At 45.4% G+C, this 14,796-nt stretch overlaps 1 long non-coding RNA gene across 2 annotated transcripts in view; it reads right to left on the minus strand.

Annotated features, from left to right (window-relative positions):
• LOC146021406 (uncharacterized) overlaps positions 1-14,796 on the minus strand; it is a 67,935-nt gene that overhangs the window by 10,618 nt on the left and 42,521 nt on the right. The window contains exon 5 of one of the 2 annotated variants that reach the window (XR_014450895.1): positions 11,113-11,228. The exons of the other annotated variant lie outside the window; for it this stretch is intronic. This is a non-coding gene — a long non-coding RNA (uncharacterized LOC146021406). Of the gene's footprint in view, positions 1-11,112; positions 11,229-14,796 lie in introns of those variants that run through there. 2 annotated transcript variants of the gene reach the window in all.

A 14,796-nucleotide genomic window follows, 5' to 3' on the forward strand; every position in this document is an offset into this window, starting at 1 on the left:
CACAGCCCTACCCCTCAGCGTGAGCATGGAGCTGTGAGGGGAAGCAGCAGGGCCAGCCTATGCACCAACACGTCACCCATCAATCCCTTGTAAAGGTGTCAGTCCCCTGCAAATGTGTGTTCATGTCTTTTCTCTCCCCCCCCTCCTCTCCTGCAGCACACATCTGCCTCACCATGTGCTTTTCCTGTATTGTGTACCTCCACAGATTGCACACCCTGCCAGCGCTGACCTATGCAGTGCACCAAGCTGGTTGCCTCAGATGGTTTCTCTGTGGGCAGGATGTGGGTGACATGGATGTTTCTGTGCAGGGTTTATCATACTACTACAGAAGTATTTGCTTTCCAATATATGCATTGGGTCCTTGTATGGGTCGCCCCTTACAGTGTAACCTTCATAGTGCGCCCACCATGGCTGCCTCATCTGGTGCACTTGTGAATGGGATGAAAAATACATGGACCTGAGGATACATTGAAATCATCCATTTTGGGTAATTTCTTTTAGGGGGGATCTATTTCACCCTGGGTAATCCTACGCAGAGCGCCTAAAATGGCTGCCGCACTTGGTACCTTGTTAGGGTGGAGTACACAACCCATGGAAGTTATTATCCAAAATGCTGCACCACTCCTGCATTATGCCTACTGCGTGCTCAGGGGTTTCTTTTGTCTGTGACATTTCTGTTACTGTACCACCAACATCCTCTGTATTATGTGCATTGTTTTTTAATGTCTAAGCGCCTTGAGTCCTGCTGGAGAAAGTGCGCTATATAAATTTTACTTACTTACTTACTCATATACGTATAAAAAAGGTAAAAAAAAATTCTTCATTAGAAGTCTTTTGTATAACAAAATATGCATTTAATGAACTATTGATACTATAAACAATTTAAATACAATGTTTTATACACTTTAAATACAGTCATGACTGAGAGGATCGATAATTGTGAGTTCTCATTGTAATGTCATAATAAATTAGACAAATCTTTATAAAAAATCCCCATCCCATCCCACCTGTAGATCGGGGGCAGTGACCTTGTATTGTATAATGTCAATTAGCAGCAGAATCCCAGCTCACCTTTAGTTTAACATAAAGCAGTTCACATGAAAGGAAGGAATCATATTTATAGTGTGGGGATGCTAAGAAAATAAATAATTAATATGTTATTATTGGAGGAACAAAGAAATGATTACCTTTCACCAACCACGTAACCATCCCTTGGGCTTTATTAAATTGTTAGAATTAAAGCAACAATTTATTTTAATTACATGTTTTGTTCTAATGTGCGTCTAAGCAATAATACTACTGGGAAAACACATATTATGTGAATATTCTGTATGCTCAGTCTTTGAATTATAGTAGCAAAACTTTTTATTCTCAGATATTATTATTTTTTATTTATTTGAGGATTTACTAATAATACTGCAAAATATTTGCAGATTGAACATGTTCTGTTTCCCCAGGATTTTCACACCCTTCCTACCCGCCTCCTCACTTAGACAGGGCAGTTATAGATTCAAGGGTGAAAATTTACTAAGAAGGCCGATCACGGCCCATCCCTAGTAGGAACGAGTACGAACGTCATCGGCCGCGATGGGCCAGCTTTTTGGCCTGAGAACTCAGCATATTTACAACGTTGTTGAGTTCTCAGGATTCTTATTTCCAGATTGTGAAGTCATTCATATTTGGCCGCCAATTTCCCCCTGCAGCCAAACACAGATGACCCTGAAGCAAATAAGGATGGAAAATGTGTTGCATTTTCCATTCATATTTTTTGGTGAATTCTTGGCCAAATTCAGTCATATGAATCATAGTAAATTAGATATAAATTAGACGATCTGATAGAAGTTCTATCGATGGTCTATTCATTTGTAATGCTGAGTTTGGCTGAGCTTGCCATTCATAAAAATGGCAACACTGCCAAATTTGACACTTTGTAAATGTGCGGTGTAGGGGTTCACGGCCACAAATAGGATCGAATGGGTGGCTTAACCATACTTCTCGAACAGACTCAACGACTCATAGAGGGGAGCCGAGGCAAACATAACTGGAGGTACGTTATACAACATGGACACCTTATCCACTGGAGGAAGGGTGGGGATATTTGTGATATTTGGTGGAATATGGTAATGAGTCTGCTTGATGGAGGGTTGGGGTCTCATTGGGTGGGGTGGGGTATTATGTGACATGTGGAGCTTTGTGGTTTGTCAAAGCAGCTTAAAGGTCTGGGAGCCACTAGACTTCACACAGCTTCGACACATGTGTAGTGATGTATTAATCCCAGTTATGTTTGTGTTGGTTCCGCCTACATTTGATTTGGTGCCACCCACATGTATCCACTTCTAGGAATATTTCCAAGGCAACTTTTAGCTCCCAATCCACCCCTGAATTGAATTGACACTTCATATGTCCAACCATGTAATAGTGCCGTTGGCAGATAGTGTATCCTCGCTAACCAATGGTAGAGGACTGGACCGTACCCCATCAGCAGCTTAATACCCAACAGAAGCAGATTGGTGCGCAGCAAAGCCAAATTCCTTCAACCACATCTACAGAGACTATTTGCCATAGTCAAGAGCTCCAGAACTATTATTTTAATACTGATAAATTGGACTCCTTAGTCTCACAGCCTTCCCAATGTCCTCAGTTGGTTTTAGCAGAGGCTCTAGACATGACAAAAGTTTTGCAAATCCACCAACTTGATAGGGTTCATCTGAGCTGGGCCAATGTCTCAAACACTACTGACACCTTTTGTTCTTTAGCAACCAAGTTCTCAGATAACTGGGCTGATTACCACGGCCCCATGGGCAATAGTGGAATGATACTTTTTTTATTTTCACAGCAGTACAGGATGAAATTAACAACCCAGAGGTGATTTTGGTGACTGCTCCACTCTGGTCGTCTCAGCAATTATTGACACCCTAAAGGGTTCCAAGGCCTTTTATTTTTCTATGGTTGTGCAATCCCCTCATTTCAATTGAACAGTTTGGGTTACACACCTCTAAAGGGCCATGCTGCACTCGGGGAAAAAGATCTTCCACAGGCCGACGCCAAACAAATCTCACTCCATCACTCCCAAAGATGCTGATATTTGTCTTGTTGCTTCAAATAATCTTGTTCCAGTCTTCTTCTGTCCACTGCTTGTGTGCCAGAGCCTATTCTATAAGTTTCTGCCTCTGTTTTGGGTTTAGATATGGCTTCATTCTCGGGGTCCTAGCTCGCAAACCATTGTCACAAAGTTTTTTTTTCGTATGGTTCGGCCACAAACTTGGACACCAGGGGTGAAATATAATAGAATGAGAGATTCAGAAAGTGAGAGATTTGGTGAGAAATCTCGAGTTTTTTTAAAGCAGCAATCATTTACACTTCAAAATCAAACTGGTTTTGCAGTGTAAGTGATTGCCGCTTTAAAAAAAACTGTCGATTTCTCACCAAATCTCTCACTTTCTGAATCTCTCATCCTATTACATTTCACCTTATATGTTTTCATTATGTTGTTGTTGATGACTATTGCAGAGCTTCGTCGGTCCTGGTTTTGTAAGTGTGGACTTTCTCCCAGCTCTTGCAGCTGACTTCGTTGATCCACTGCTCGCTACTCTTATGCAGAGTTTACTTACACCTGACTTCGTTGCCCCGCGGCCCAACCTCTTTTCATTTTCGTCATAGCTGTCCCGTTCCTAACGAAGCATCATGGCTTTGCCTGTCTTCCCAGGTGACCAGTCAACACATTTCGAGTTATTCTGAGCCATTTTAGACGTTATCCACACTTTCACAGTAGTTAAAATAATAAAAATCAGTTAAACTCGCATCTTCACTTCTCAAAACACAATAGCTGACTAAAACAATGATGAAATTGTTTGTAAATATCGCTAAGGCCTTCCTGATTGGTTATTGAAACAAACCTATGCACCCCGTAATTTCTGCATAAATATCAAATAAAACATTTTTTTCATGGAAAGTGTCCATAAATAATTCCACTGTAGTATAATTTCTCTATGCACATGTGCAGAAGGGTCCTGTGCATGTGCAGTTTCCTGATAATTGGGAGAAAGTGCTGCTGATCGCTTAAGGCCTTAAGTCATCAGTAGTGAATCAGGCCCATTGTTCTCTGCTGCTGCGTGTTGCATAATCTGTATATAAAACCACCACCTTCTCTGGATCAGGGCCGGTGCAAGGCACCGGAGCGCCCCAGGCGAGTCGGGGTGGGGGCGCCCCGGTGCCGGGGGGGGTGGTACCTGTGTAAAAAAATTGCTGCCCCGGCGTCCCTGCAGTGCTGGGGTGGTCAGGGGTGTCCGTGCCGTAGGGGTACCTGCGGCGCCGTCATGTGTATAAAGCTGGCTGCGGCCGGCGGGGTCCCTGTAGTGAATAGCAAATAACTAGCGCTTCCCGCACCGCCGCGCATAGCGCTAGTTATTTGCTATTCACTACGGGGACCCCGCCGGCCGCAGCCAGCTTTATACACATGACGGCGCCGCAGGTACCCCTACGGCACGGACACCCCTGACCGCCCAGCACTGCAGGGACGCCGGGGCAGCAATTTGTTTACACAGTTCGCTGGGGGTGAGGGGCGAACTGCCGCCCTCCAGGTGCCGGCGCCCTAGACAAATGCCTAGAGCTGCCTAGTGGTGGCGCTGGCCCTGCTCTGGATTATGCAATGCACACAGAACAGGCTACTGGTTTTATTTAGTGACTCTGAGAGCACAGCAGTTATGAGTCAGGTTGGGTCATCGGCGATAGCCAAATACTTGTAAGTATTTCACACAACATTGCTACATCAAAGGAAACTAAAAATGTGTGTCCAAAAATTCTAAATTTTCTCCTCATTACTACTGCCTAAATGTGTGCCCAGTACTGATAACTGTATCTTAACATTGGGGGTTATTCTGGTTCACTCCTTCTGGCAAATTCCTTCTTAGAAGGACAAAACCATGTTCACTGCAGGTGGGGCAGATGTAAAATGTGCAGATATAATTAGATTTGAGTGAGTTATTTTGTTTCTGCGCAGGGTAAATACTGGCTGCTTTATATTTTTTACACTGCAATATAGATCTTACTTTGAAGTAAAACCCCACCCAAATCTAATTCTCTCTGCACAAGTTACATCTACCCCACCTGCAGTGCACATGGTTTTGTCCATCTAAGAAGGAATTTGTCAGAAGGAGTGAACCCGAATAACCCCCGTTATCCATGTCACTTGCAGATAAAAAGTATATGACTGCATTTGTCCCATAAACTTTTACTGATAAGTAGTTTTCTTTACACATGTGTAATCCATACAAAGTACACCAAACCGATGTACGGTACTTGTTTCCTAGAATGTTTCCCAGATTTTCTACGTACGGCACCGTAGTGAAATCGCATGGGCCATTATAGTGGCATGCGATGCGATGCGATTTTTCAATGTAATTTTTTCAATGTTTTTTTTCCCCCCACTATATCGCATCGCACCTCCCGCAAAATCGCATGGGTGTGCGATGCCATGACATTAGCTATACAATGATATGACTGTATGTCCTAAAAATAGGTTTTACGCACCCCCCCACTATCCATGCCACCCCGAAGCGTAACGAGCACAGCGAGCCCAGCGATGGGCGGCGGAATGCGTCCTCTGACTTTTTCATACCCCCACTCTCCATGTCGGCGTGGAGTTGACTTTATATAGTGTGGCGAGCGCAGCCAGCCACCGAGCCCGAAGTGTGGCGAGCGCAGCGAGCCCTGCGGATTACTTGACATGTACTTCCCGGGGACACGGATTACTTTACATGTATTCCGCTGCGCTCGCCACGCTTCAGGCTCGGTGGCTTGCCACACTATATAAAATCAAATCCAAGCTGACGTGGATAGTGGGGGTATTAAAAAGTCGGAGGCTGCGCTCACCACGCTTCGGGGTGGCGTGGATAGTGGGGGGTGCGTAAAAACTTATTTTAGGACCTATACAATCATATTTTTTGTATACCTAATGTAATGGCATGCGATTTTGTGGGAGGTGCGATGCGATGCCCTGGGCCACACAGAGCAGTGAATAAATTACATGAAAAAAATCGCATCGCACGGCACTAAAATAGCCCATGCGATGCAATGCGATTTCACTACGCAGAATAGCCCACTAAGCAAATAGCTTAGTGGGCGCCGTTCTAGGAAACAAGTACCTGAATTTCTTTTTCTTAAAGGTAGTTAGTTCGGTACTCTTTACCTAGAAGGGCGCCAGCGATTGAAATCGCGGGCGTCGGGGGTAAAAATCGCGGTCATCGCGGGCATCGCGGGTAAATCGTGGGTACATAAAAATCTGCTACCCGCGATGACCGCGATTTTCCCATAGGGAACAATGTTAAAAAGGCTGATTGAGTGCGATTTTCATGTAAAATGCCTCAATGCCCGCGATTTGGCCATATGATTCAATGTTAAATGGGCTACAGAGCCCAAATAGCCAAAATTAACCCTTAAATGTCCCCCTAAATTTTTAACGCCACCCCACGATCCACGCCAACCCGAAGCGTGGCGAGCGCAGCGAGCCCGCGAGGGGCGGCGGTACGCGTCCTCCGACCTTTTCATGCCCTACTATCCACTAGGGCGTGGAGTGAGAATAGAATAGTGTGGCGAGCGCAGCGAGCCACCGAGCCCGAAGCGTGGCGAGCGCAGCGAGCCCCGCGAGGGGACGCGGATACCTTCACAGTTATACGCGTCCCCTCGCGGGCTTCACAGGTGTCGGTGGCGACGCGGACACCTGTGAAGCCCGCGAGGGGACGCGTTTACCTGTGAAGGTATCCGCGTCCCCTCGCGGAGCTCGCTGCGCTCGCCACGCTCGCTGCGCTCGCCACGCTTCGGGCTCGGTGGCTCGCTGCGCTTGCCACACTATTCTATTCTCACTCCACGCCCTAGTGGATAGTAGGGCATGAAAAGGTCGGAGGACGCGTACCGCCGCCCCTCGCGGGCTCGCTGCGCTCGCCACGCTTCGGGTTGCCGTGGATCGTGGGGTGGCGTTAAAAATTTAGGGGGACATTTTTGGGTTAATTGTGCCTATTTGGGCTCTGTGGCCCATTTAACATTGATTCCTATGGCCAAATCGGGTCCATTGAGCCATTTAACAGTAAAATCGCGTCGGTCGGGACATTTAACATTGATTCCTATGGGAAATCGGGTGCATCGCGTCGCGGGCATCGCGGGTACATTTATGGACAGCCGCGACGCGACCGACGCGATTTCCATGTTTAACATGGGTTTCAATGGGAAATCGCGGGCATCGCGTCGGTCGCGTCGCGGCCAGACATAAATGTACCCGCGATCACCACGACGGGCGCCCTTCTAGGTAAAGAGTACCGTTAGTTCTTTTGGTACTTTTGTAATATCTGGGCGCCCAATTTGTTTGATTGTATGCCTTAACTTGAGGCATACAATAAGATGCGATGGACCCGATTTTTCAGAAAAATCGGGTCCATCGCATCGCATGCAACCAAATCGCATGCGATGCGATTGACCCGATTTTTGCATTGGATCCAATGTTAAATGGTCCCTGAGACCCGATTTTACATTGGGTCCAATGTTAAATGCCCCCCAGACCCCATTTTTTATTGTATACCCACCCCGTTCATACCCCCACTATCCAAGTGGGCATGGAGTTGATTTTATATAGTGTGGCGAGCCCGAAGCGTGGCGAGCGCAGCGTGCCCCGCGAGGGGATGCAGAATATATTTTAAGTAATTTAAAGCAGTGACATCTAGTGGTGTATAATAAAAATGACATTGAGAGTGAACGATTGTCTGAAAAATATAAAACAAGTGAACAAAAAGGGATGCTTTCAATACAATAAAAATATCTAATTGACATTACAAAAAAGGTTAAGTCCTGACACAAAGAACACATCTATGTGTCAAGGTGAGTGCACATCTTTGTGTCAGGAAGTAACCTTTTTTATAAAGTGAAAAAACTGTGAAAAACTCATGTCGACCTAATGACTGTCGACCTAAAACCATGTCGACCTTGGCCCATGTCGACCTTAAGTCATGTCGACCTTGACCCATGTCGACCTTTAACCCTGTCAACCTTGGGGCCAGTCGACCTTCCGGGGTCGACCTAATGACTGTAGACCTAAGTGTGGTCTGACAGATGTACCGATTCCATACTGATAAGTCCTTGTCTTTACACATGTGTAACCCATACAAAGTACACCAAATCAATGTACATGATTTTTCATGATGCTCCCTTTTTTCCCTTCATACCAAAATCGATAAATTAGGAACCATTTGAAAGATTATGTTCTCCCCTTGTACATTGTCTTGTTTGTATACAAATTGACATTAATTACTGTTTTGGGGCATCACATACCTCCCCCACAAGAATTATGCGTGTCCCCATGCATTGCATAACATGATAAAATAATAGAAACATAATCATCATATATATTATTTCTAGAAGTTGATTTTTGGTGACGATCCCTTTTACTCCCTTCATACTTTTCCAAAATCGATAAACAAGATACTATTTGAAAGATTAAGTTTGACAAATTGTTAATTAACGATTGCACATTGTAATGTTTGTTTACAAATCGGAGTTAAAAATGTACTTTGGTGCAGTAACCTCCGCCCCTCCACTTCCCGCTGCCCCGGACCCGCTCAGTGTATGAAAAACATGGGGGATTCCCAGATCTTCTAGTGTATGAAAAACATGGGGGATTCCACATGCTAATAAGGCTAGCAGAATCGCTACATTACTGCCAGTGCTGCCACCAGACTGCTGTGCAGTCTCTGTCCCCCCACCTGAAAGTGAAAACAGAGCCCGCTCAGCTACTTAGAGCTCCTGCAGCTCAGCCTCATGGCAGGACATGCGCACATGGCCCCAGTCTGATGCCAGCCACTGACACCGTGTCCTGTCCAGTAGAGGAGCCCCAAAGCTCCATGCAGCTGCAGCAGGACCAGCGCATGCGGACCTCAGTACAAGCCGGACAACTGGACTGGACTGGACTCCTCCTGAGGTATATCTAAGGAAAAATAAATAAAACCTACTAGGTGGCCCGTGTGAATATTACAATCCATTTTTCTCCCTTCAGCCTTAACCAAAATCCATTAATGAGGAGCCATTTTAAAGACTAAATTCTCCACTTCTGACAAATTGATCATTTGCAATTGCATTGTATTGTTTGTTCTTCCCCAGGATCAGTTTTGCTCGGCTACTTCAAATGGCTACAAATCAACCGGTTATTCTTTTATCCTACTACAAACCACCAACCTCACTATAAAATGAATTGTATTTTATTTGCATGCAAAATTTTTGCACGGTCTGCCTAGTTGTATGTAAATAACTTCACACTCATAAAAAATGTATTGCACGTATTATTGGTAATTGTGTATTATCTGGGCGCCCGATTTTGACATCGGGTCGGAAAAATAGGTCACATCGCATCGCATGAGACCAAATCGCATGCTATGCGACCGATTCGACCCGATTTTTACATTGGATCCAATGTTAAATGGTCCCTGAGACCCGATTTTACATTGGAACCAATGTTAAATGCCCCCCAGACCCCATTTTTAATTGTATACCCACCCTGATGGGTAATTATTAGGTCAAATCCCCCCCATTGTTAACGCCACCCCACCATCAACGCCAACCCGAAGCGTGGCGAGCGCAGTGAGCCCGCGAGGGGCGGCAGTACGCGTCCTCTGACCTTTTCATACTCCCACTATCCACATCAGCGTGGAGTTGGTTTTATATAGTGTGGCGAGCGCAGCGAGCCACTGAGGCCGAAGCGTGGCCAACGCAGCGAGCCCTGCGAGGGGACGCGTAATACGAGGCCGAAGCATGGCGAGCGGACGCGGAATACATGTTAAGTAATCCGCGTGCGCTCGCCACGCTTTGGGCTCGTGTTACGCGTCCGCTCGCCACACTTCGGGCTCGGTGGCTCGCTGCGCTCCCCACACTATATAAAATCAACTCCACGCCGACGTGGATATTTGGGGTATGAAAAGGTCGGAGGACGTGTACCACCGCCGCTCGCCACGCGATTGGCGTTGATGGTGGGGTGGAGTTAACAATGGGGGGGGGGGGGGGGCATTTGACCTAATAATTAGCCATCAGGGTGGGTATACAATGAAAAATCGGGTCTGGGGGGCATTTAACATTGGATCCAATGTAAAATCAGGTGTCAGGTACAATTTAACATTGGATCCTATGGGAAAATCGGGTCGGTCGCGTCGCATCACATCGCATGCCATTATAATGGCATGCGATGCAACCGATTTTTTAATTGTACGGGAACCTCTTAAAAACCCTGAAAATCGGGTCTGATCGCATGTCTTAAGTTAAGGCATGCGATTTTAAAATCGGGCGCCCAGATAATACACAAGTACCGTATTATTTGTTCAGCATCACCATATAATACTCAAATCATGTAAAATGGTATTTATTTTTGTCAATTAAGGCAAAGTTTGGACTCAGATATAAATACCAAAAACTTTGTTTGGTTTTATCTATACAAATAACAATGGGCCTGATTCAGACCTTATCGCTGATGAGCGAATTTATGATCAGATAGTCGCCGACCAGATTGTAAATCTGCAAGTGAAAATATTGCAGATTGTTCTACAGCTGCAAATCCATACACAACTCACTTACCATCGAATAATCCTCCCAGTCTGTGTGTCACCCTGTCAGTTCCACAACTCTGCGACAGAGACAGGCTGATCAGGGCTGGCGCTGACATCACAGGTCCTCCCTGAAAATGCCTGGGCATGCCGGCATTTTCTCTGACACTCTCAGTAAAATGTCAGGTAAGCAAAAGCAAACGTCCGTCAACATGACTCTACTAGTGATAAAAAATTTGCAAGATTTTATCACAGGATGGTGCATGTGTACTACGACCCATGTGCGTGCACAGTTTATCAATAATCACCCAACGTGCAAATTTCAGAAGTGCAGGTATGAATAATCCCCATTGTCTTAAATGCTTCAAAATTATCATAACATTAAGATGTGTTGGGCATCTGTTTAGAACACCAAAACAATTTGTTTGTTTTTTTGTTCAGGAAAAAAAAATATTAATGACATTTGTTTAGGCAAATAAATGAATGCTATAGATTTAATTAATGTCATTTTGCATTATATTTATACAAAAATTTGAGCAACATCTCTGGTTGATACCTTGGGGTGGGCCAGGGAGTGCGGCAGTGTTTGGGGTATAAACATTTTCAGCCCAGCGAGCAGGTGTGAAATGGGCCAGTAGTCCAGTGTAGATCTGTCCTCTTCAGTCCAAAGTAGGAAATCAAAGGGTTAAAAATAGAAAACGGCAAACATTGTGAACCAGCGGACTGAGGAGCCACGTGGGTGTTTACACATGCCGCTCCTCCCTGAGAATGAAGAAAATCCCACTGAACACAAAGTTAGAGTTACCTTTGTGATTTCCTCCAATTAACAGGCTGATTTGTCTATTCCCATAATAGGCGCCCATGCTAAACTCTTAACATGGGTGTCTATGTTAACTTTATAACATGGGCATTTATGTAGACACGAACAGCCAATCTGGCAAAGAGTTCTGCTTAAGCTCAGCCCACGTCAGTGGCAGTCCCTTCATTCTCAGGCGCAAACATTCTGAACCAGCAGACTGAGAAGCAGCATGTGTGTTTACACATAAAGAAACCCTGGCAAAGAGCACTGTACCTTTGAAAAGAACATTAACCCCTGGCAATGAGAATTGTTTGCTGGTAAAGAGCATTGTACCTTTGAAAAGAGCATTTACCCCTGGCAATGAGCATTGAACCCTGGCACCGAGCATTAACCCCTGACAACTAGCATTGACCACTTGGCAATGAGCATCGATAATTGCACACCTGGCAATGAGCAGGTAATTTAAAATTAATTAAAAGTCTTGCTTTGCAGTGTTTGGCATAATGTATCAGGGGCATTACAATGTGTGGCATAATGTATCAAGGGCATTATGGTGTGTGGCATAATGTATCATGGACATTACAGCGTGTATTGTGTCAGAAGTATTGCATTGTGCGGCATATTGAGTCAGGGGCATTGCATTGTGTGACATTTTGAGACATGAGCATTGCAGTGTGTGGCATATAGTGTCAGGGGCATTGTGGTGTGTGCTATATTGTGTTAGGAGCATTGCAGTGTGTGACATATTGTGTCAGGGGCATTGCGGTGTGTGGCATAACGTGTCAGGGCATTACGATGTGTGGTATAATGTGTGATAAGCATTACAGTGCGGGGCATTATGTTGTGTGGTATAATGTGTGATAAACATTACAATGTGTGTCATAATGTGTCAGGGGTATTACGGTGTGCGGTATAATGTGTCATAAGCATTACATTGGGTGGTATAATGTGTAAGGGGCATTTTTTGGGTTATTAGTCAGACTTTTTTTTCAATTTCAGTAGTAGCTCTTTAGGAGGTTTATTTTGTTGCGAGTAGCTCACGCTGAATTAAGGGGGCAATTGAGACCTGATTGCTCAGGTCCGAATTCGCTCCTCTGGCCGATTGTTGGGGTTTGCGCATGCACGAATATGCACATGTGCAAACAACTGGATCAAATGCCTTACATGATTTTCACACTCGCTGGGGCGATCCCTCACTGATGGGTGGGAAGGGGGTGGATGCAGGGGACCACCCAGCATTTTATGGGTGCGCAATATGCCATGCCTGCTTGGTTGAGGACCAGATGTATAAAGCTTCAAAAGTGATAAAATCAGGGCTGCCGACAGGGGGGTGCTGTGGGTACAGCTGTCCTGGGCCCTGGCCTCTGGAGGGGCCAGGGCAGCTGCCCCCCACCCGCGCACACCGCCTCCCCCACCCAGCGCCCCCCCAGCCAGCCAGGCACGCACTATACATAGTGCAGCCTGCAGAGCACCGAGCCTAGGACACAGAGGGGCTCGGCGCTCTGCAGGCTGCACTGTGCAGTCACAGTGTGCGCTCCGTCCCGAGATGCGTGCCGGATGGTAAGTAACGGTACGGGGTGATGATGATGATTTAGGAGAGAGATAGTAATGGTACTGGGGGGGGGGGGGGCTCTGAACACCAGGCATGTAGGGGCCAGCCAGAATATTGTATGAGAGCAGCGCTGCAGTGATTAGCAGCGCTGCTCCAGGAGCTCAGTGAGAGGAGGAGACGGGACTTCCAGTCACACGCAGAGCCCCTGTCTCTTCCTGACAGCCATGCAGCCCGTCCAGCTCTTCACCTCCAGGCTCCACCGATCTTCTGGCTCATGCTATGGAAGGGATGCCTCTTTTGTAGGTGAGAGGGGGCAGTTGTAGTGTAGTGTGTATCTATATAGGGCCATGTTTATGTGCATTTGTTGCTATGTGTGCATATATGGGCTGTGCACATGTGGCTGTGTATTTACAGAGGTGTGTGTGGCTGTGTGTATACAAGTGTGTGTGTGTGTGTGTGGTTGTATGTTGCTGTGTGTATACATGTGGGTGTATGTGCATATGTAGCTGTGTGTATACGTGTGTTTGTGTGTGTATGTGGCAGTGTATTGTGGGTTTATGTGCATATGCACTGTAGATACTGTCTATGTATACATGTGATGTATGTGGCTGTGTGTATACATGTGGCTGTGTGTATATGTGTGTGGCTGTGTGTATATGTGTGTGGCTGTGTGTGTGCATGTGCCTCTGTGGGCGTGTCTGCATTATAGGATTTACGGAACTGGGGGGGGGGGGGGGGGGGTCGGTCCCAGGCCCCAAGATTCTTAGTGGCGGCCCTGGATAAAATGGACAGAGATAAACAACCAGTCACTTAGCTCCTAACTTATTTTTCAAACCCAGTTTGTAACATGGCTGTTAGGAGCTGATTGGCTGGTCATTTTTCACTTTTTGAAGCTTGATATATCTGTCCCTCAACCTCCGAAAATAAGACTTTTTATATAATTTTATTCCACTTGAGCCAACATGCAAAATGTTAGATTAATATCTACAGCAACCTCGCAATGGCCATAATCCCTACATGCAAAATTCTTGCAGGCGAATAACCCCCTACAGCAGTGGTTCCCAAACTTTTTTGAATCACTGCACCCTAGAGCATCAAATGCTTCTTATCGAGAAATTCAGAAAAAATAAATTAAATTAAGTGCATTGTGTTTATATGGTGAGGGACAGGATTTGCTCCTGTTTGTCCACATATATTATGATTGGCAGCCACCAGCACTGGTTTTTGCCTGGTACATTGACCATAAAGATTATGAATTGATCTTGGTCCACCAACCCAAGGCACCCCTGCAAGTGTCCTGAGGCAACCCAGGGTGCCTAGGCACACAGTTTGGGAACCACTGCCCTACACTATAAGAGGAATTATCAAGACAGTAATTTGGAAACTTTATTCAGCCACCATACCCAAATTTACAGATAAATTGAATTTAACATTTTTGGGAGGTATCCAATCCTGCTCGTATATATTGACAAATCTGTTTAACATCAGAGAACCAGAACCGGGACTGAGACTAGAACCAGGCTCTTGGGCAGGACTGTGGAGAGGTTGGAGAATACAAATCCATCAAAATTTTGACTTACATAGACTGCTCCATACAGAAAAGATTGTCTTGTTCAAATTGTCCTAATCATGAATATAAACTGTCTAAACCAACTCGACAACTTCACATTGAATAGGTACATGCCATTTTTCAAAACGCCAACTCAACAAAATGGTAAAAATTTTGAAAGTAAGAAGTAACGACAGTCGAGGGAAACGAAAAACTAAAACTGTCAAGGCGGATTCAACAGTCGAGGAAAAAAGGATTGAATAGTCGAAAGCAAGATGACTACTTTTTCTGTTGAAAAATAAGAGAATCTCGATAAAACCAAGAT

Source organism: Crinia signifera, chromosome 7, assembly GCF_055691185.1.
Source record: "Crinia signifera chromosome 7, ASM5569118v1, whole genome shotgun sequence".
NCBI classification, from domain to species: Eukaryota; Metazoa; Chordata; class Amphibia; order Anura; family Myobatrachidae; genus Crinia; species Crinia signifera.